The sequence below is a fragment of the Staurois parvus genome, unplaced genomic scaffold, assembly GCF_062004578.1.
Source record: "Staurois parvus isolate SC_StPar_1 unplaced genomic scaffold, SC_StPar_1.0 ptg000175l, whole genome shotgun sequence".
Classification (NCBI taxonomy): domain Eukaryota; kingdom Metazoa; phylum Chordata; class Amphibia; order Anura; family Ranidae; genus Staurois; species Staurois parvus.
The window spans coordinates 12,758,688-12,782,393 of NW_028317971.1; positions in this window are offsets into that span (position 1 = coordinate 12,758,688).

The window sequence follows — 23,706 nt, forward strand, 5'->3', positions numbered from 1 at the left end:
GACAGCAATGCAAACTGGGTAAACATAATGGCATCTGGAAAGGAGGACCAACCTGGAATTTGTACGTCCACCACATTTGGTAGGAGAATATCTTCAATGCCATTTGGTTCCTATTTTGCTTATTCTTGTGAGTCTTTTTCCAGGGATAACAGAGAAAGTGCAGGCAGCAGCAAAAATTAACTCAAAGTAGGAGTTGCCATCACCTAGCCCACTGTCTCAGCAACAATCTTCCCTTGCCAGGTTTTTGCTGAAGTAATATGACAAAAATGTGCCAAAGCCCCCCACATGCTCAGTACCTGTATAAGAGCTTGGCACTTCAACTGCTTTTATACCACTTGAACAAAATCCTCTCTTGTTCATGGAGTGAGCATGCTGTTCATGAGTTGGACATGTCCCCATTAAACTGTTCCCACTTTCCCACTTTACCATTACCTTTAATGGTTTTTTTTTGTTTTTTTTTTAATAGTATTTACATATTTACATCAGACCTGGATCACCGAGGACTACCAAACACCAACTGCAGATGTTACTGATAAAAGCAATACATTTATTTTACATAAGTGTAACTATGATAAGGGTATATGGGTAAGCAGCAGGAGGATGTGGTGCACCCTGCCTTGGGGTTTTCATGAGCTGTAAGACATAATCATCACAAGTATGACAAATCACAGCTTGAACTATCTTGCTTTGCATGTAATGAGTCTATCTCATATATTAGTTTCACCTTTTAAGTTGCATTACTGAAATAAATGAACTTTTGCACGATATTCTAATTTTTTGAGTTAAAATACACTATAGCTATATGTAACATGTTGGGAATCTATTCATGCAAATTATGCATTTATTTATTCAAGTTTCACCTTCAGACAGATATTAAAAACACCATTTAAATGTATGGTATGTATTAACTGGGAAAAAACTAGAATATGCACCTGAATTTGTCTTTATGCAAGTCTTTTGTAATCTCCCAGACAGCAGCACTCTGATTGGGAGAGGGAGCACTCTGAGCCAATTCTAGTTTCATAGCTTTGTCACCACTGAGTTTGAACATGTTCCCATCAACTAAAAAATAACCAGACTGAAAATATGATTGAAATGAAGTATAACTCATTTTTCTTTTACAGAGCAGAAATATACAAAGAACTTCTACACTTTGAATAACATCCAATTATGCTTCAATTCAATTGCTTTTGGAGGCCAGTTGTTTTCTAAGTAATGGGAATTTTCACTCATCTGTGGATCTAACAACTGCACACTATAACGCTTCTTTTTTATCTGTAAATATGCTAACAGAAAAGGGAAGCACACGCATGACCTCATCAGTGAGCTGCTGCTTCTTCATAGTCCAAAACCAGGCCGGGGGAGTCCTATACTGGGATGTATTGTTTAACTGTAGTGCAGTCTACACAAAGGTCCATGATGTCAGAGGAGTGTAAATTAGAAAGGTAGTTAATTATACTGCAAATCCTGTGCTGGTAAAACCATTCACATATAAGTATTTCAGCTTCAAATTTAGCTGCATAGGCTTAGGTTTATATTACCCTAAATATTTTTTTTCTCTGTGTTCCCATGTATATGTGCATTTTATAAATCATAGTCTCTATATTTTTCATGTACTTCTTTCATCTGAACTACCTGGTTTATCCTGCCAGTCACCTTTCATCCTTGTTCTAAACTGTTCATACAAAGCACAGAAGCTGATTTGTGTTGGCATGGCCAGTTTTCATTCTTTTGGCTGGCCATTTAGAAGTACAGGACACTGTGCAGATACTCAACATGCCTGTTTGGGTAGCTTGTTCAGTCACCAAAACCTCCCACTCAATCACAACATGGCATTGGGACACATTCCCTCTCAATCACAGCCTGTCTTTTGAACACACTCCTGCTCAAACACAGCCTGGATCTTGCCCCAGGCTGAACAGACTAAGGAATACTGGCACACTGTGTTTTTGCACAGTGTCCTGAAACCCCGCCCTATGTATCAGAAAGAAGAGATGCCCTAGGCAACACAAAAATTGTCTGCCCCCACAGACACCAACCAACCAGGAGTGGACTGACAACTCATGGGGGGGATCATGGGGCCCATGTGTCCTTGCCCAAACTCAAAAAAGCCTATGAAAAAGGTACCAGGGGAATCTCATGGGGCCCCCTACTGACCCCGGGCCCTCGGGCAGTGCCCGAGTTTCCAAATGGTCAGTCCGCCCCTGCAACCAACGCAAACTCCCCCTTCCCCCTCCTGCATAGAAAGCCGGACATTGGCCAACAACACCCCTGCCCCCCACCCAGGAGAGCCTTCCACTACCCCCCCCCCCCCCAATGATAGAGAGACACTCATTTTCACAACTCTGGACATCCCCGGGAATGAGAGTCAGGCGCTACATACACCATCAAGCAGCCTGCAGCCTCTCTCGGATCCCCCCATGGTGCACATGTCCCTTCTTTCATCCCCTATTCTCGGGGGGAGGTGCTGCCCCCCTGAAAAAGGCCACCCTAGGCAAGTGCCTTGTTTGCCGTGTGGTAAATACGCCCCTGCCAGTATTATTAGTACAATTCCAGCAAAAGCATGCAACACTTATGAATCTCTCTTTCTTTGTATATACAGTATATATGCATTGCGATATGGGGTGATTAAAATTATATTCATTTTTTTTAAATAACAAACCTGTTATACTTACCTGCTCTTTTGTAGTGACCCTGATCTGGGTTTGCCAATGCTCCTGGCCCCTCCCTCCTGAAGCTTGCTATGGAGGCACTCAAGCACGCTCGCTCCTGAGCAGTTCCCTGGAGTGTCCATTCACACACAGAGTTGCCGCTCGGCTCTGCCCTCTCTCTCTCCTCATTGGCTTACTGTTTGTGATTGACAGCAGTGGGAGCCAATGGCTGGTGTCTTAGGGAGAGACTCCAGAGGGCTTTCATCCACATCACTGGTTGGAAATGGGGCTCAAGAAAGTATTAGGGGGAGTTGGGGGGCTGCTGCACACAAAAGGTTTTTTATCTTCATGCATAGAAAGCATGAAGGTAAAAAAAACCTTGAGCCTTTACAACCAGTTTAAGATAACTTGGTAGATGTATGTTTTAGTGAGTCGTGTCAGTCTGAACTACAGTTTAAGGGCATGGCATTTTCCAACAATAAAATAGTCAAGTGCTGACCCACCTGGATCTTTTGTCAGCAGCACTTCTGCTCTTAGCTCCCAACTTTATGGCTCTTCAGGCTTACTTTATCTGTAGCATCTCACTGCATGGGCACATTCCTGGCCTCTAGCATCTGAGCTCTCTTACTCCTCCAGAGACTAACAGACTCAGTCCCCCTTCAGTCCCCCTGGACTTGCTAGCCTCCTCAGCTTTCTCAGTCTCTACAGACTTGTACAGTTTTCCTGAGTTTGCCATTCCTATGGGCAAGGAATCCCCCAACATGAGGTCTCCTGGTAGAAATACACGTCCATTCTGGCTGAAGCACACAGCTCTGTATCCAAAATGGGAGCTCTGAGCTATGATCTGTTTGGCTTAAAACAACTCTGCACATCTGGGTACTCACACAGTCTGCTGGCCACAAGCATGACCCAGAGACATGATTGAAGGCTCCATCCCTGTTATGATCCGCCAGCTGGAGCCTTCCAGCTGCCAACTGACAGACCAACCCAGAGCGTGGGGTCTAAGCCCGGGCTGTGCCTTCACCAGGGCCCCTGATGGTGGGGATGGACTTGAAACAGTCCCGGGCCAGGTCACGACCTCTGAGCGGGCCCACCAGCGGCTGAGGAGGCCTCCGGGGATGTGTGTAGGTACCGGGAGAGCCAGATATGAAGAGGATGGCGGCCCCAGCAGGATGGTACGGATAGTGGTCCCGTGGGGGTAAGCGGGGTACCGAATCGGCGGGCAAGGAGTAGTCGGGTCACATGCAGGGTCAGCCAGGTAAATCAGTCCGTAGAATAGTCAGGATAATCCGAGTCAAAACACAGGAGCGGGCAGAATAGTCAGGACAAGCCGGGTCAATCACAGGAGCGGGTAGAATAGTCAGGGCAAGCCGGGTCAATCACAGGGGCAGGCAGCGTAGTCAGGGTCAAAAACAGGGTCACAAAACGGGTGCAGGAACTCAGGATCACAGGAAGACCTTGCGGCAATTGGTGACAGTGCAGGGCATCTTTAAATAGTGCGCCCTGCACTGTCATTGGCTGGCTAGGACGCGCCCCCGGCTGTCATTGGACACCTGAGGCGCGCCCGCGGCTCTCTCCTGCGCATGCGCGGCTCCCTGTCAGCCGCGGCTCGCCGGGACCTAGTGCCCGTGTCCCGGCGCGATCCGCCGCCAGTGCGCATGCGCGGGGGACGGCGTCGTGACACAGGAGTCCGGAGCCGCGATCCCTGACATTGCCCCCCCCAATGGGCACCCTCCGGGAGCCCCACTGATCTCTCCACCGCGGGTGACCACGAAAAAACTCCCGGATGAGCCTGGGTGCGTGAATGTTCTGGGCGGGTTCCCATGAGTTCTCCTCAGGGCCATAACCCTTCCATTTTATCAGGAACTGTGTCTGGCCCCCCCTCTTTCGGCAACTGAGGATAGTCTCCACTTCGTATTCCTCCTGGTCACCTATGGTGACTGCCTCGGGAGTTCTGGATTCACGGTCCGGGAAGGAATCCGGTCTGGATGGCTTCAGGAGAGATACATGGAACACAGGATGTATCTTGAAGGTCCGCGGAAGCTCAAGTTCGTAGGCCACCTTGTTGACTACACGCTTTACCGGAAATGGGCCAATGTACTTGGGTCCCAGCTCCCTTGAAGGACACAGCATCTTCAAGTTGGTCGTTGCCAGCCACACCTGATCTCCTGGTTGAAGCAGTAATTCTCCTCTTCTCTTCCTGTCGAACGCTCTCTTACTGTCCTCTTGGGCTTTAGCGATGGCTTCCTGAATTGTTTTGTTATTGACAGAAAAGAAGTTCAAGACGTCTTGAGACGCCGGTACCGGATTTTCAGGCATCAAATCAGGGAGATATGTGGGATGATACCCGTAATTGGAGAAGAACGGGGATTGCCCCGTCGCTGAGTGACTTGAGTTGTTGTACGAGAATTCTGCGGACGGCAACAACGTCAGCCAGTCATCCTGGAGGTAGGACGTGTAACATCGTAAGTATTGCTCCAGAGTTTGGTTGGTCCTCTCGGTTTGGCCGTTGGTCTGTGGATGGTAGGCGGATGAAAGTGACAGCTTGATTTCCAGTGCCTTACACAAGGCGTTCCAGAACCTGGAGGTGAATTGGACACTATATCTTCGGGAACCCCATGAAGCCTCACTACTTCCTTAATGAAGATTCGTGCCGTTTCTGGTGCCGATGGGGTCTTCTCCAGGGGTATAAAATGTGCCATCTTTGAGAAGCGGTCCACGACCACCATTATTGCTGTGTAGCCTTGGGATGGTGGGAGTTCGACCACAAAATCCATGGCTATCATTTGCCAGGCCCGCTTGGGTATTAGTAATGGACGTAACAATCCCCATGCCCGGCTCCTGGAGGGCTTGTTCCTTTGACAGGTGGAGCAGGTCTGGACGTAACGCTCGCAGTCCTTATTCATGTTCGGCCACCAGAACGAGCGCCGTAGTAGTTCCAGAGTTTTCGCAACCCCGAAGTGACCTGCCATTTGATGGTCGTGGCAGTGCCCTAGGACCAAGGTTCGCACTTCTTCTGGGACCATGATCCGGTCTTCCTTCCAAAACAGCCCACCGTGGTTCAGGAGGGGTGACCCAGATGGAACTGGTAGTCCTATAGAAGCGTCGAGAAGTCTGGAACGAAGTTCCGTTTGCAGAGCAAGGAAACTTCCGGAAGGTAAGATGGTGTCAGGTACCACTGCGTCGTCGGGGTCCTCAAACATGCGGGACAGAGCGTCTGGTTTTGTGTTCTTAGTACCGGGTCGGTACGTTATTTGGAATGTAAATCGCGAGAAGAAAAGAGCCCATCTTGCCTGGCGAGGTCTCAGTCGTCTTGCTGTTCTTAAATATTCAAGGTTTTTGTGATCTGTGAATATTAGGATTGGGTGTGTGGCTCCTTCCAGTAAGTACCTCCATTCTTCTAGAGCGGATTTGATGGCCAGGAGCTCCCGATCTCCAATATCATAGTTACGTTCTGCCGGTGTCAACTTCCTGGAGAAGAACGCCACGGGGTGCAGTAGTTCCTTGGTTCCATTTCTTTGGGACAGAACCGCTCCTACCGCGTTCTCGGAGGCGTCCACTTCCAAGACATATGGGAGAGAAGAATCCGGGAGGCAGAGAATGGGAGCAGAAGTGAACAATTTCTTGAGTTTCTCGAACGCCGTCTGAGCTTCGGGAGTCCACTTAAAGCGGACCCCTTGTTTCGTCAGTTGCGTGATCGGGGAGACCAGACCAGAGAAGTTCCTAACAAACTTTCTATAAAAGTTGGAAAAGCCGATGAAACGCTGTACCCCCTTTTTATCGGCGGGTATTGGCCAATCTAAGATCGCCGTGACCTTCTGGGGATCCATCGCGACCCCCGCGGAAGAGAGAACCAGTCCCAAGAACGTGATTTCGCGCTGCTCGAAACAGCACTTTTCTGCCTTGGCGTATAGCCCGTGTTGACGCAACCGTTCTAATACCCGTAATACATGACCTCGATGAACCTCCAGTGAAGGGGAGAAAATTAGGATGTCATCCAAATAAACCACCACAAAAACATCGAGGAAATCACGAAAAACATCGTTGATAAAATGCTGGAAAGTTGCCGGTGCATTACAGAGCTCGAACGGCATCACTAAATATTCACAGTGACCGAATCTCGTACGGAAGGCCGTCTTCCACTCATCCCCCTCCCTGATACGGACAAGGTTATAGGCCCCCCCCAGGTCTAGTTTAGTAAATATCATTGCTGATCTTAATCTCTGGAGGAGCTCGGGGACTAGTGGTAAGGGATAACGATTTTTTACCGTTATCTTGTTCAGATCACGGTAGTCTATGCAGGGCCGTAACGATTTGTCCTTCTTCTCTACGAAGAACAACCCGGCCCCGGCTGGGGATGTGGATGGACGAATAAATCCCTTCCTAAGGTTCTCGTCAATATATTCCCTCAGTACTCCCGATTCTGTTTCTGACAAAGGAAAGATACGGCCGAATAAGATTTCAGATCCGGGTAGGAGGTCTATGGGGCAATCGTATGAACGGTGCAGGGGAAGAACGTCAGCTCCTCGCTTACTGAAAACGTCTAAGAAGTCATGGTAGGCCGGGGGAATGGTCTGGGATAGATTGGCATCGCCATCCACGCACAGGAGGAACCGGGGACCCACGGATCCTGCGACGTGGCAGTGATTCAAACAGTAAGGTGACCTGAATTGAATCGTTCCCCTTTCCCAGTCAATCTGGGGGTTATGGGCCCGCAGCCAAGGGAGCCCCAGAATGACTGGAAATAGGGGAGATGCGATGGCATCCAAACGGAGGAACTCCTGGTGATGGTCTGCCATTGTGGTGAAAATGGGTGGTGTCTCCTGGTCCACCACCCCTGATTTTATACTGGACCCGTCTGCCAAGAAGATGTTGAACCCCCTTTCTTTGGTCTGAAGTGGTATTTTTTGCCGGTGGGCAAAAGTCAGGTCGATAAAACAACTACAAGCTCCTGAGTCAACGATTGCGGTCACCGACAGTGTTCTTCCCGGGAGCTGTAAAGACACAGGTATGGCCAGGTAATTTGACTGATCATCCCTTCCTGCAGGTAAGGTAAAAGAAAAGGAAGCGGACTTACTCATTTTTGCAGGACAGGAGCGCACCTGATGGCCAGCTTCCCCGCAGTACAGGCATAGGTTCAGCGATCGTCTCCTTTGACGTTCCTCGACCGATAAGTGGGAACGGGCCAGTCCCAGTTGCATGGGTTCCGGGTTGTCCCCCGATTCCGTGCTTCGGGGATGGTTCCCTGGGGTTGGAGCTGTGTCTCTTGGTGGGATCCATGCCACCCTTTGACCCTGGCTGCTCCTTTCCAGCCGACGTTCCCTTAACCTACGGTCAATCTGGATGGCCAACTCAATCAGTTTATCCAGGGAGTCAGGTAGGCCTACTCGTGCAAGTTCGTCCTTGAGAGATTCAGACAGTCCGATGCGGAACTGGTGACATAAGGCCGCATCGTTCCATCTGGTGTCTCCCATGCATCGCCTAAAATCGGATGCGTATTCTTCGGCTGCCCGGCGGCCTTGCCGCAGAGAGTATAGGGTAGCCTCTGCGGAGGCAGCCCGCTGAGGGTCGTCATACAATACTGCCATGGCCTGAAAGAACTCGGTCACGGAGTCAAGCTGGGGGTCGCGCCTCTCCATCAGACGGTGAGCCCAATCCTGGGGCTCATCCTGAAGGAGAGAGACTATAAACCCCACCTTGACGGTCTCGGTGGAGAACGTGCGGGGCTGCAAGTCAAAATACAGGGTGCAAGCGTTTCAGAAGGCTCGGAAGCGGCTCCGGTCACCACGGAACCGTTCCAGCAGGGGAACGCGGGGCTCAGGAGCTGAGGGTGTGGCAACCGCTCCGGATGCCGGGGTAGCGGGAGGTTCCACAGATGGATAACTCTGAGCAGGGGGAGTCTGGGGGGCTAACGTCTCCATGCGGTCCTCCAGTCGGGCGCAGCGACTGTGGAAGTTCTGGAAAGCCTGGGTCAAAGTTGCCAGGTGCTGGCAAATATCCTCTAGGGACGCCGGTCCACTTCCTGGCTCTGTCATGGCCGCAAGGTACTCTTATGATCCGCCAGGCGGAGCCTTCCAGCTGCCAACTGACAGACCAACCCAGAGCGTGGGGTCTAAGCCCGGGCTGTGCCTTCACCAGGGCCCCTGATGGTGGGGATGGACTTGAAACAGTCCCGGGCCAGGTCACGACCTCTGAGCGGGCCCACCAGCGGCTGAGGAGGCCTCCGGGGATGTGTGTAGGTACCGGGAGAGCCAGATATGAAGAGGATGGCGGCCCCAGCAGGATGGTACGGATAGTGGTCCCGTGGGGGTAAGCGGGGTACCGAATCAGCGGGCAAGGAGTAGTCGGGTCACATGCAGGGTCAGCCAGGTAAATCAGTCCGTAGAATAGTCAGGATAATCCGAGTCAAAACACAGGAGCGGGCAGAATAGTCAGGACAAGCCGGGTCAATCACAGGAGCGGGTAGAATAGTCAGGGCAAGCCGGGTCAATCACAGGGGCAGGTAGCGTAGTCAGGGTCAAAAACAGGGTCACAAAACGGGTGCAGGAACTCAGGTTCACAGGAAGACCTTGCGGCAATTGGTGACAGTGCAGGGCATCTTTAAATAGTGCGCCCTGCACTGTCATTGGCTGGCTAGGACGCGCCCCCGGCTGTCATTGGACGCCTGAGGCGCGCCCGCGGCTCTCTACTGCGCATGCGCGGCTCCCTGTCAGCCACGGCTCGCCGGGACCTAGTGCCCGTGTCCCGGCGCGATCCGCCGCCAGTGCGCATGCGCGGGGGACGGCGTCGTGACACAGGAGTCCGGAGCCACGATCCCTGACAATCCCATCCAAATCTCTTTAACGCCTTCAAGCTCCAGCCCTAATCTGGAATTAAAAAATCCAGAGAACACTGACTAGCCAGTCTTCTTCACACAGAAACAACAGTCTGGAGCCTTGCACTCTGCCTTAATGCAAATCTTGTGTGTCTTTTCCCCACACTCACAAGGTAGCGGGGCCTCACCCTGGACACTTACTGCCCAGCCACAAAACAGGTTGCAGGTCAGATTCATGCCAGAGATACTAACAAAAAATCGACTGGGCAACTTTCCTATCTGTGTGTGCTGATGCCCTGCTGATTTCCTATTTTTAATAGATGGAAATAAAGAAGACACGTTTTTAGCCATAATTTGAGGTGTGCAGTCATCCATTGTTATCCTGTACAATAAATCCTGTATAATAATTGTTATCATCTGTCAGGGTTCCTCTGTGGCAAGGGTGCCAGACAGGCCACAAGGGGGGTCAGGAACCAGGGCCTCAGCTTGTATGAAGGCTCACGCTTTACTCAAAGCTTCTCTCTCTTCACTCTACTTCTTTGACACAGGTGCTAATTTTCCTCTGCTGCCTTTCAAACCTCTCCTGCCTGGGGCTTAACTCCTTCAGGACTAAAATCCTGGTAGTAAGGGTTTGGAGGTTCTTACCACCCAAATCTCTTTGAACCTCCAAAATTTCGGGTCCCTAACACTCACTTATCAAACCAGAGAGTACTGGAAATTTTCTCTGTTCCAGTTCCCTCTCTGTTAACCAAACTTCCCCAGATACAGCAATGTCTCCACAACTGTCCCCCTTAAAGTGACCACAACCCAACCATCGGGGAAATGTTCCTTTCGTCCAAGAGATATTCTTGGTGCCCTGATATTTATATATATATATATATATATATATAAATATATATACACAAAATCCTTTTGCCCTGTTTGATGTGCCTTTCACATTCTTTACTAATACTATTTTTGTGTTCTATCCATCAATGTCTTGTGATAAATTGTATAAGCAAACTTACATATTTCACCCTAAACAATTTCATCTAAAAATCATCAGAAGCAGAAGGAAATCCTCTAGTGCCAGCAGCTTGAGGAGAAGATGCTGCCATCCTACCTTTCATTGACATTTGTGATCATACCATCACTCCTCAAACCTTTCAACTGAGCTCTATGTGCCAGCCTTGCCACTGACTTTGTAGCTCAGAGAATTTCATGCAGCTGCCTCTCTGGCCCCTGAGGTGACACTTGAGGCACTTCCAAACAGATTTACATCAAGTTAAAGGTTCTGCTTCCTAAGCATTTCTTCCCTTCCTAACTTCATCCTATAGTTTTCCATTCAGATCAGAAAGTTATGTGCTGTCTGAGTCCGAAGAAGTAATTGGGTACTAGAGCTGAGAGACAACACACAAAGTATAGATTTTTCTGGATATTGCTGCCATATCAAAGAGTTGTGTTAGTGTGCACAGGGCTTATTTTGTACCTAGTTGAAATCTATTACTAGGTGAAAGCTTTCTACACTGTATGTTGGATAGCTACAGGACGTATTTTTTTTCAAATATATTTTATTTTCTATACTATACTACACATCTTTTATTTTAAATAAAAAATGCATTACAATTAAAATGGTTGTAAACCTCAGACATGAAATAGGCCTTGTTCCTCTTCCATCTGCATGAGTCACTTCTGAAAAGTTTTCCTGACACCAAAAGAAAAATGGTGACAGGGAAGGCACAGCCTGTGATTGACAGCCTCAGCTCTGTTCCTGTGTGCTGTATGAAGGGGGTGTGTTCCTTCCCTCCAATCAGATCTCAGAGCTCTCCTCACTGATGTAAGGGTTTGCAACCACCTAAAAGATTTAAACAAGTAATCTCACTTCATATACTATATGTTTGATTTATAATGTCTCCTAGAAGATAAAGTGCATGTAGTTTTCTGTTGTTCTATAGGGAGGAAGGTAGAACACAGGTAGGGGGAGCGAATCAGCCAGGGGGAGGAAATGTGTCAGCCAAAGGTTAAAAACAATGGTGTCCTGCCAGAGTTCTCCATTTCTATGGGGTGTAAGGTAGAACCTACAGCCCTTTTTTCTTTAGTTGCCTGGAGCAGCATCATTATATTTCCTTCATGCTAATAGTGGGTAGAAGCTGGAAAGGACAGTGCGGGGGCAAGGGCAGAGATAAAGGGAAGAACAGTGGGGTCCAAACTCCAGCCATACCAGGCACCTGAAACAGGAGGCACTCCTGCAGCCTGTTAGTTCAGAGCAAAAGAGGCTTCTCCTCCCCAGGAGTATAGGATGATTTCTGCTCTGGTCTGGCAAATGTGTTTTATGGAGGGAGAAGAACTGTATTGAGAGGACAGAGATGTACTGAGGGGACAGAGTTTTACTGAGGGTGAGTGTTGTAAAGGGGGGGGGGGTCTCTAGATCTCTACTGGGGGGTGGGGAGCTGTACTGGGCGGGGGAACTGCATTGGGAGGCTGTTCTGTGGGATCAGAGCTGTGTGGAAATCTGTACTAGTGGAATGGGAGGGAGGTTTGTACTGGAAGGGGGGGGGGGGAGATTTTGGCTTAGAGGTATTTGTTTGTTGTCTACTGACCTGTAAATTGTGCTCTCCTGACCCCTGTGCTCTGTGTTATGCATGTCTAACCCCTGCACTCTGTATGTTATGCACTCCTCACCCATACACTCTGTCTGTTACTTACCCCTAACCCCTGTACTCTGTGTTACGCACTTCTGACCCCTGTACTCTGTGCATTACACACTGCTGACCCCTGTACTCTGTGCATTACACACTGCTGACCACTGTACTCTGTGTTACTCACTTCTGATCCCTGTACTCTGTGCATTACACCCCCCTGACCCTTGTACTCTGTGTTAAGCACTCCTGGCCCCTGTGCTCTGTGTTATGTTTTTCTGACCCCTGTATTCTGTGTTATGCTTTTCTGACCCCTGTACTCTGTGAATTACATACTCCTGACTGCTGTACTCTGTGTTACATACTCCTGACCCCTGTACTCTGTGTTACTCACTTCTGACCCCCGTACTCTGTGCATTACACACTGCTAACCGCTGTACTCTGTGTTACGCACTCCTGACCCCTGTACTTTGTGTTACTCACTTCTGACCCTGTACTCTGTGCATTACACACTGCTGACCACTGTACTCTGTGTTAAGCAATCCTGACCCCTGTACTCTGTGTTATGCTTTTATGGCCTCTGTACTCTATGCATTACACACTCCTGTCCCCGTACTCTGTGTTATGCTTTTCTGATCCTTGTACTCTGTGCATTACATACTCCTGACCCCTGTACTCTGCGTTACTCACTTCTGACCCCTGTACTCTGTGCATTACACACTGCTGACCCCTGTACTCTGTGCATTACACACTGCTGACCGCTGTACTCTGTGTTACGCACTCCTGACCGCTGTACTCTGTGTTACGCACTTCTGACCCCTGTACTCTGTGTTACTCACTTCTGACCCCTGTACTCTGTGCATTACACACTCCTCACCCCTGTACTCTGTGTTAAGCATTCCTGACCCCTGTACTCTGTGTTATGCTTTTCTGGCTTCTGCACTCTATGCATTACACACTCCTGACCCTTTACTCTGTTTTATTAACTTCTGGCCCCTGTACTCTGTGCATTACACACTCCTGTCCCCGTACTCTGTGTTATGCTTTTCTGATCCCTGTACTCTGTGCATTACATACTCCTGACCCCTGTACTCTGCGTTACTCACTTCTGACCCCTGTACTCTGTGCAATACACACTGCTGACCTCTGTACTCTGTGTTACACACTGCTGACCGCTGTACTCTGTGTTACACACTCCTGACCCTGTACTCTGTGCATTACACCCTCCTGACCCCTGTACTCTGTGTTACACCCACCTGACCCCTGTACTCTGTGTTAAGCACTCCTGATCCCTGTACTCTGTGTTATGCTTTTCTGACCCCTGTACTCTGTGCATTACATACTCCTGACTGCTGTACTCTGTGTTACGTACTCCTGACCCCTGTACTCTGTGTTACTCACTTCTGACCCCTGTACTCTGTGGATTACACACTGCTGACCGCTGTACTCTGTGTTACACCCTCGTCAGTGCATTACACCCTCCTGACCCTTGTACTCTGTGTTACACCCTCCTGACCCCTGTACTCTGTTCATTACACCCTCCTGACCCTTGTACTCTGTGTTACGCACTCCTGACCCCCTGTACTCTGTGTTAAGCATTCCTGACCCCTGTACCCTGTGTTATGCTTTTCTGACCCCTGTACTCTATGCATTTCACACTCCCGACCCTTTACTCTGTGTTATTAACTTCTGGCCCTTGTACTCTGTGCATTACACACTCCTGTCCCTGTACTCTGTGTTATGCTTTTCTGACCCCTGTACTCTGTGCATTACATACTCCTGACTGCTGTACTCTGTGTTACGTACTCCTGGCCCCTGTACTCTGTGTTACTCACTTCTGACCCTGTACTCTGTGCATTACACACTGCTGACCGCTGTACTCTGTGTTATGCACTCCTGACCCCTGTACTCTGTGTTACTCACTTCTGACCCCTGTACTCTGTGCATTACACACTCTTGACCCCTGTACTCTGTGTTAAGCATTCCTGACCCCTGTAGTCTGTGATAAGCATTCCTGAGCCATGTCTCTGTGTTATGCTTTTCTGACCCCTGTACTCTATGCATTACACACTTCTGGCCTCTGTACTCTGTGCATTACACACTCCTGTCCCCATACCCTTTGTTAAGCATTCCTGACCCCTGTACTCTGTGTTATGCTTTTCTGACCCTTGTACTCTGAGCATTACACACTCCTGACCCCTGCACTCTGTGTTATGCTTTTCTGACCCTTGTACTCTGTACATTACACACTCCCGACTCCTGTACTCTGTGAATTACAGCAGAGTGGTGATGTCACTGCTACTTTTATAGAGTATTATCTGGGCTTGCAAAGGCATTTGGTACAGACCACATTTATTTATATCCTTTGTGCCTTTTGAGAAATAGCTTTAAATTACAGTTTTGTGCCTGGAGTTCAGCCTTAAGTTACCTAATTGCAGAATACCGAAATCTGCTTGGTTGCATTAGGTATCCGCAGCTTGTACACAGTCACTGCTGTTTGGTCCATTCTATTAAATAATAATGTAGTTGCATCATCTGCGATACAAAGCACAATAACCCATAGCAATCAATATATATATTGGGCTGACTTTGATAAACGTATTAAAAAGGAAACCCCATTTAGACTTTGTGTAAAGAATTGCTGCTCCATGAATAACACAATAATATACACTGCACCATCTTATATGTAAGGACTGGCTATTCATCCTACTTACAGTGTTAGGTTACAGAAAGGTAGCATCTGCATATAGAACGCTGAAATATACAAGAATATTGTTAACCTGTCGTGATGTAATTTTAATGCCCTCCATATGAGGTAACTGTAAATTAGTCCCAAGGTTGCTTATAGTTATAGAAGTGCTAGGGTTTACACCACATTTCACAACTGCAAGAGCAATATTCTTGCCGTTAATTGCTCCATCAGCAGCCGGACACGAAGCCCTTATACTCCATATAAGCGCTTTTATGGCTTGGAATAGCTGTAGAGGGCTTAGAACTGCTGACCTACAACCCTGGCTCTTATGCTGCAGTTTTAAACAATAAGCTTACGCACAGCAGAACATCCTTATCCTTTGGATTCCACTGGGGCCTTCAGGATCTATACAAGGTGTACTGGAAAGGCCCATACTGGTTTTATCTTAATTAAGTCTAATTAGGTGGTCGAGTCAGGAAAAGAAAACAGCTTTGGCTCACAAAACGTGACTTGAAACTGTAAACTGTAAATTGTCCAACTGCACAAAAAGATGCAGCCGCACAACATGAAAAGCCTCTTTCAACAAGCAATAAAAGAAGTCTGCAGAATAGCAGGGGGCAGAAGAGCCGCTCCCGCTCAGAGCTGTCGGGAAGCCGTTATATATGTGGCAGCAGGAAGCACAATTCTCAAACACACATATGTTGTTTCTGACAAACTCATCTTTTGCTTTGTTTAAAAAATAATAAAGATGCAGAAAAATGTGGCAGTAGTGAGATGGATGCTGTGGCATACACTCCGAGCTGCCTGGCTTTGGAAGTGGAAATACTTTTCATCCATTTTGTGTTGCCAACCAGTATTAATAAATATTCTTAGTGTTTGTTGCAGAACTGTTACTCTCGGTCCCAAAAGTGTTTTCAATCCGTCATTGTACATACTGTGATATTAGGAACTTTTTTTTTACTATGATAAATATTTTTTAATACTGGAACTTAAAGGGCAACTACAGCTAAACAGGTAAATACAGTTAAAACGCATTGTTCGTTTTTTTACCACATTGATTTGCTAAATCTTTTAGTTACTCTATAAGTATAAGAGAATAAATTCTTGGCATGTCTTAAAAGACAGCAGCAGTATCATTTTTCAAAAAAGTTCCACCTGTATCATTTAAAATTCATCCTTGCAGTCAAGTAACATTTACCTTGGCTGAGGTGAGGTCATCCGTCTGCTGCAGGCAGGAGAAAGCATTTCCTCTATCTCTCATTGTTCAGTGATCAGACCGTCACATTGTAATTGTGTAGCAGGCCGATAGGTGACAGACTGCAGCAGAGGTCTGAACTGTGCCAAATATGTGAACTTGTCAGGAAAGTACTGCACAGGCACTAGCATTTACATGACTATGTCATTTGTAACCACTTCCGCACTGGCCTATAGCAGAAATACTGCTACAGGGTGGCACAGGTGTGTAAAATCACATATATATATGTATATACGTGCAAACAGACTGCACAAAAAGCACACAAAAATGCACATTCATAAAGCGCTAGGTGTGAACCCACCCTTAATGAATTTCACCTCATTGTGCCATGAGCAATCTTCTCTCCTACTACCCTAACTTTTCTTCTTTAACCCCTTGGCACCAGAGCCTCTTGACTCTTTAGGGGTTTGTGACACCTGGAGGCGGGGCAGGGTTTAGGGTCATGTGATGCCCATGATTGGCTGTCACAGCGATCACATGATTGGAAAGGTCCCGATCACAAGTAGTGATCGGGACCGTTCTGTGAGGCAGCAGTAAATTTGTTGGGAGCACGCTGGGCGCATGATCTTGGCACATTTTTGTTTACTTTTGGTAAAGATGCAACCACTCAGCATCAAGACCCAGCCGCCGAGAGGCCACATATTTATGTACTGTCAGTGCCAACAAGTAAAAGCACTAATTTTGTTTCCTAAAATAAAAAAAAGGTTAATATTAGTCATCTCTGTGTATTGCACAGAGCCCCCCAAACCTCCTCTTCTGGGATCCCCACAGGAGCTCTTTTGTGTCTGCCCCCCCATAGCAAGTCGCTTGCTATGGGGGCAGACATGCAAGCTCGATCCTGAGCTATGCGGCTTGCATAGCAAATACTAGGCAGATGATACATCTGTCAAAAACAAAAATAAATTCCCAGCTCACTTACCAGGGAGCCTTCAGCAAAATCAAATTTCCCCTTTACAATGGTTCACATTAAAAACAAAAAATATGTGTGAGCTGCAGTGGCCACATCAAGGCACCCCAGTGTACTGCCGTCCTAACTCTATAATATTGAGATCTCCCAAACTGAAGCACATAGAGCAGTGGCTAGATTAAGGGCAGGTGTGCCTGGAGGGAGCCCACCCCTCCTTAAATGTACAAGGATGCATGGGACACTGAGCAGGAGCACAGTGGCAACTGAAGATATTCCATGCATCCCCACAACAACACATATATTTGCAAATGTGTGCAACTGAACCCCTTGTTTATAACATGAACTGTTGGACAGGGTCAATTTGTATTTTTTGCAGTCTGGTTGGTAAATGAGCTGGGAATTTTTGTTTGTTTTTGTGCATTGCCCTTCTATGTGCTCCTTGAGGAGATGCACAGGATACCTTCAGCTGCCATTGTGCTCTTGCTGGGTGTCCCGTGCATCCCTGTACCTTTAAGGAGGGGTGGGCACCATCCAGGCATACCTGCCCATAATCTGTCCTCTGCTCTACAGTATGTGCTCCAATTTTGGAGACTATAAATTATAGAGTTTGGACTACAGTACACTGGGGTGCCTTGATGTGGCCGCTGCAACTTACACATACTGTATATTTGCAAATGTGTGAGACTAAACATCTTGTTTTTAAAGTGAACTGTTGGGCATGGTCAGTTTAGTTTTGTTGCAAGCTGGCAGGTAAGTAAGCTGTGATTTTTTTGTTTGTTTTTGATGTGTGTTGCCCTTCCATTGCTCCTTGCTGCAAAGGCTAGTTATAGGTTTCAGCGGTTGCCATTTGTTTGTATAGATGACATATCTATCCATCTACAGATCACATAACAGTACTAGGTTTGTCATTGTAATAGAAATGTTAGGTGCAATAACTAAAAACAAGTCATATACACTCACATAATCAACATGTAGTCATGCAGGTACCTTTTTAATCAGCATTTAAACCATTACATAATCTACGCATATGAAAGACCATCTACCAAATGAACACCTACCCTGGCACATCATAGCATTCACCCAGCACTCCAAGAAATAACAGAATCCAACTGCAATATTCTTGCACTTTGAAAACCTCCACTTTTGTTATCACACGACACACAGGAGGATATATCTTATAGTCATCACAATCTGCATAATAACACACACCAATAAGAATGAGAGCATTACAGCATGAAATAGACTCATGATTTGACAGTGTCACAGCATAGAATTAATACATTACTAAAGCTATGTTAGAAGCTGGAAGGAACAGATCCCATTGGAACCACACTGCCCAGGGGGTCACAGGGAAGCCGTAGGTGTGACCAGATGATAAGCCCATATAGTCTTGGCAAAAATCGCAGAGTCAGAGCATCCTCTGGACAATAAGGGGGGCTTCTGCCTGGTCTCGCACGGACCTCCACCTTATAAACCAATTTTCTGGAAGCTGGCCAATAGTGGGTGGGCACCACACTCACCACATGAAGAGCTTGCAGAAGGGCTCCATGAGGATAACAGAGTCATGTTCAACCACCATATTCATTATCTGAAAAGTCACACTTTTGCTTCTTATCTACCCCAAAACTTCTCACTTACCCTAGACGTAAGGATTTCTAACTTCTTAAGCAAGTAGATGTCTTTAAACAGGTTTTTATCTTCTAATGTGAGATTACTAGATGTCATAAAAACATGTTCAATTTCCATAAACAAGTTTTTATCTTGCTCTCCTGTTCCTTTGGCCTAGATAAATGACACATCAGTCACCTCTCATGCCCCTAGCATTTGGGCAACAATGCTTTATTGTAAAAATTACCCAAGAAACAAAAGGGTCCAAGACCAACACATTTCAAAGGCATTACAGTCATTTAGCGTATGTCTCCTCCTTATACCCATACTGTTGCTAACTCTCTTGGTTTCTGTACAGGTGAAGAGGGGACACTGGCGTGCCTGAAACCCAGCGTCCAAGACACCGCAAGCATGCACCCTCGGTACTGGGCTCTTAGGGGGAGGAGGAGTTGGTTCAGGGAGAGTCTGCTGGGCTGCCGCTTATATGCTGTGCAGTGCTTGACACTATCCTAGATGTAGACCCTGGAGGACACAAGAAGCTGTGGCTCGGCAGTAGGGAAGCTGAGGCCCAGAACTGAGCCATGGCCTGGGCGTTGAGAACCACTGCTCTAGAGGAATGCTATGAACACCTGAGAGCTAATACTTTCAAGTGTTACACTTACCCATTACTTTGCTTGCTTGCATGCACATACTATGAAAAAATACATTTGATGTTTAGTCTGCTTTAAAAAAAAATGTTTTCTCTAGGTTCAGCAGCAAAAATTATAGAAGTTACAAAGCTATAAATTTATAATCCCAATGATATTCTCTAAAAACAAAGATTATAAGGATGTCACATATTTCATACCTAGTTTATATCATTGTCAACATTCAAATGCATTTCTTGTGTAACTTTTTGCTCTAAAAGGTGATACTTTGCTTTTTCATCTCAAGAGATTTTGAAAATTGTTCAGATAGCAGAAAGATATTACATGTTTTATCTCTTCTGTAGTCACAGAAACCGACTAGACACTGAGAGCAAAGTATTTAACACTGTCTAAATTGATTTAGAAAAATGAACAGTGTAACATAATGTGTAACTTAATGGAGCAGATACACGATTTCGATGTAGGCCTTTTGCATAGGGAGAAGCCTTTTGTGTACATAGATAATACACAGCGTTAAAACATCCACGGTCTGGTTAGCAGTGCTGCCATTATAAAAAGACAGACGGAAAATGAGGAAGCTATACACAGGTGTCATAACAAATGTCTGGAGATTTGGTAAACATATCATTTTCATTTTCAATCACTAGTTTGTGCTATTTGGACAAAATATTATATTTTGCTTGAAATGTTATTTGTAAAGTAAATTGCAGTTTTCAGCGATAAGTATTTTAATCCTTTGATATTACTAATAGCTGTGTATCTATAGATGCCTAACACTCTAGGACAGATTTGTGAAAAGAAAATTAGGGCATTATTAATTTCTACCCAGGCATATGCAGAGGGGACAGGAGCAAAAGAAAATGTAAAGTGATACTAAACAAACATTATTCCTTCTCTTTCTGTATGTGGATGGTGGCACTGTAATTATTTTAATTATAAAAAAAAGTACCTTTTTCCTAATCGGTATACAGTTGTCATATGAATGTTATTTATTGGACTTTTAAAGGGAAGCCCATCCAAAAGAACCAAAAAAAAACAGGGTACCACCCCAAATTCTATACCAGATCCTTTGAGTCTGGCAGTGATTTTAAGGGGGATACAAAGAAAAATCAAGAAAACAATGTGAGGTCCCCACAAATTCCACACCAGAACCTTATCCAAGCATGCAGTCATGCCCCCGCTCCTAAGCCATACCAGGCAACAACATTGGTGGTACCTTGTTAATGAAGACAAGGGGCCTCTTTCCCACAACCCTGGCCTAGTGACTATGGGGGTCTATGATTGTGGGGCTTATTGAAATCTGGCAGCCCTTTTAATATTGTGGAGGCCTGTTATGTGAATGACTAAGGGGTAAACAGTATTTAGAAAAAAAAACACTAAAGAAAGTCCCATGATGTACATCCATCATCAATCACATTGCCCAATGATGTAGAGACATGTCAATCATGATGCCCACTGATTACTGAAAGTAAATGCTGACAAGCCTTGTGTCATTACTTTCCTCACCCTCCCCTCCCCAAATGACATCTCTGGCCAGATGACAGCTGATATATTGTTGGGGTCTCCTGGGTGGTTATATCCATATATAGTGGCCAGGAAACCAGGCCACGTTTGTTTACATTTTAGCAGCAGGGACCAGAGATATAATTTGGTGTGAGGGAAGCGACAAGTCTAGCATTGTAATCAACATGCATCCACATCTCTGGATGGCATAACTGATGATGGATAAACATCATGGGAACCTTTTTTTGTTTTATTAATCACTCTCTGACCATGCTATAGCTGAAAGACAGCTATAGCACAGTCAGCTAGTTCTGGAAGGGCATCCATGGACATTATCCCAGAAACCAACCTCCTGCTTGCCCCTGCGGTGTGCATCTGGTGCGCTCTGTGACAGCTGTTTTTTTTTGGACACACCTTATCACAGATCAGGGTAAAAAGCCAATCACAACAGCCCTTCTCCATGTGATCAGCTGTGTCCAATCACAGTGTATCACATGTAAATAGACTTGCCGTTATCGGTGGTCCTTTCCTTACTTGCTGTGTCTGCATGATAAAAGGAGAGCTGATAACCAGAATATGCAGTTTTGGGCACCAGTTCACAGAAAGAACATTGGGGAACTGAAGAAAGTACAGAGAAGAGCAACCAAACTGATAAGTGGCATGGAGGAGATCAGCTATGAGGAAAGATTAGAGGAACTGAATTTATTCTCTCTTGAGAAGAGGAGATTAAGGGGAGATATGATCAACATGTATAAATACATCAGTGGTTCATATAGTGAACTCGGTGTAGAGCTATTCATCCTGAGGTCATCACAAAGGACAAGGGGGCACTCTGTACGTCTGGAGGAAAATAAATGTAATCTCCAAACACGGAAAGGTTTCTTCACAGTGAGAGCTGTGAAAATGTGAAATAGGCTCCCTCAAGAGTTGGTTCTGGCCAGCTCAGTGGATTGCTTTAAAAAAGGCCTGGATTCTTTCTTGGATACACAGAATATAATATAGGTAAAGTTGATCCAGGGAATATCCGATTGCCTCTTAGGGAATCAGGAAGAATTTTTTTCCCTGCAAGAGCAAATTGGATCATGCTTTGCTGGGTTTTTTGCTTTCCTCTGGATCAACTCTGGGTGTAGGATTATAACTTTTTCTTTATGGTTGTACTGGATGGACTTTTATCTTTTTTCAGCCAGACTAACTATGCAACTATGTAACCAGCAAGGCTCTCAGTACATTGTTTACATTGATAATCAGGGTACTGATTAGCACTGCCCTGATTATCAATGCAGCCCCATCAGTGCAGATAAGTGCAGCTTATCAGTACCCATCAGTACCACCTATCAATGCCCATAAGTGCCACCTATTAGTTCCCATAATCAGTGCAACTTCATCAGTGTCTTCTCCTTAGTGCCCATCAGTGCAACTTTTTAGTACCCATCAGTGCCGCCTCATCAGTGTCACCTCATCAGTGCAGCCTCATCAGTGCCCATCAATGCAGCCTCATCAGTGCCCATCAGTGCAGCCTCATCACCACACATCACTGAAGAAGGAAAATTACTTATTATTTACTTATTACTTATGCAAAATGTTATATCAGAAACTAAGAAAAGGGGTTTTTTACTTTTTTGTTTGTGTAGCAAAAAATAAAAAAAACAGTGGTAATGAAATACCACCAAAAGAAAGCTCTATGTGTCTAAAAAAAATTATAAAAATGTAATATGGGTACAGTGTTGCATGACCGCACAATTGTCATTCAAAGTGCAACAGCAATGATGGCTAAAAATTGGCCTTAGCAGAAAGGGGATGAAAGTGGCCAGTATTGAAGTGGTTAAAGAACTTTTCCAACACTGTGTATGTATAGGGGTATTTATTTACACTTTCCATGTTTTTTGTGAATGAGAAAGGGTAGTATGTACCACTTTCTTATGTACATGTGGCAATATCTGGGGACCCCCTTATTGTTAAAGGACATAATCAAGATTGATGTGGATCTACATTGCTGGATAATGTGATTGATGATGCATGTACATAATGGGACTTTTTCAGTTTGTTTTGTTTTATTAATTAAATAACTCATCAAAAATTGTGTCTGCCTTTATTTACCCTTAACAGAGGTATATACCCCTTACTCATTCACATAGAGGGGTTGGTGCCTGGATGTAACCTTCCAAATTTTGAAGGGTCTGGTATAACATTTGAGGGAGACCTCAAAATATTTTTTGGGTTTTTTTTTTGGTGAGGTCTCCTTTAAAATTTACACCAGACCTGAAGGGCCTAGTATGAATTATGAAGAAACCCCAATGCCATTTTTTGAAAACTATCCCTGACTCCTCCTTAGTTTATATGGCTGGGGACTCCCAGCCAGTAAATGAATTGGGCCAGGTGATGTCACTGGTTGCTAAGGACGCAGCAGTTGCAGACATTGACAGGATGGAAGCTGTCATATATATTATAAAGTAGTGGGATAAAATCCAGTGTTTGGATGAATGACTGAACAAACAAAGTTCGATTTAAACCTGTGGTCAGACTGAACTGGGAGAGCAACCCCACTAGATACGAATATCAAACAAAGTGATCATATGTATATATAAAGCCATTCTGCTAATGTTTAGTTTGTTTTTAATAAAATGTACCTTTCTGGAATGAATACTAACCTTTATGGCTACATTTTTACAATTATCACAACATGTCACACATGAATCCCACTATCCATTTTCATAGCAATAGAAAATGAACATATGATCCTTTAATACAACCATGTAAATGAAAACTTAACCATGCTCTACTGTAAAATATCTTGGGGAAAGAGGGATATCTTTTAAAATGTTTGTGCTTACTTGTATTTGGAAAATGTAATGCAATATTTTTCATAGATTTATGTTCTCTTGGAATTGCTTATGGAAGAATGTTTGTGTATGTGCACAGTGGATATTTATTTGCATACATAAGTCTGCTATAATATATAAACCTGTTAAATCAGATAAGTTTGTCACTATAGATGAGAAAATTCCTTAAAA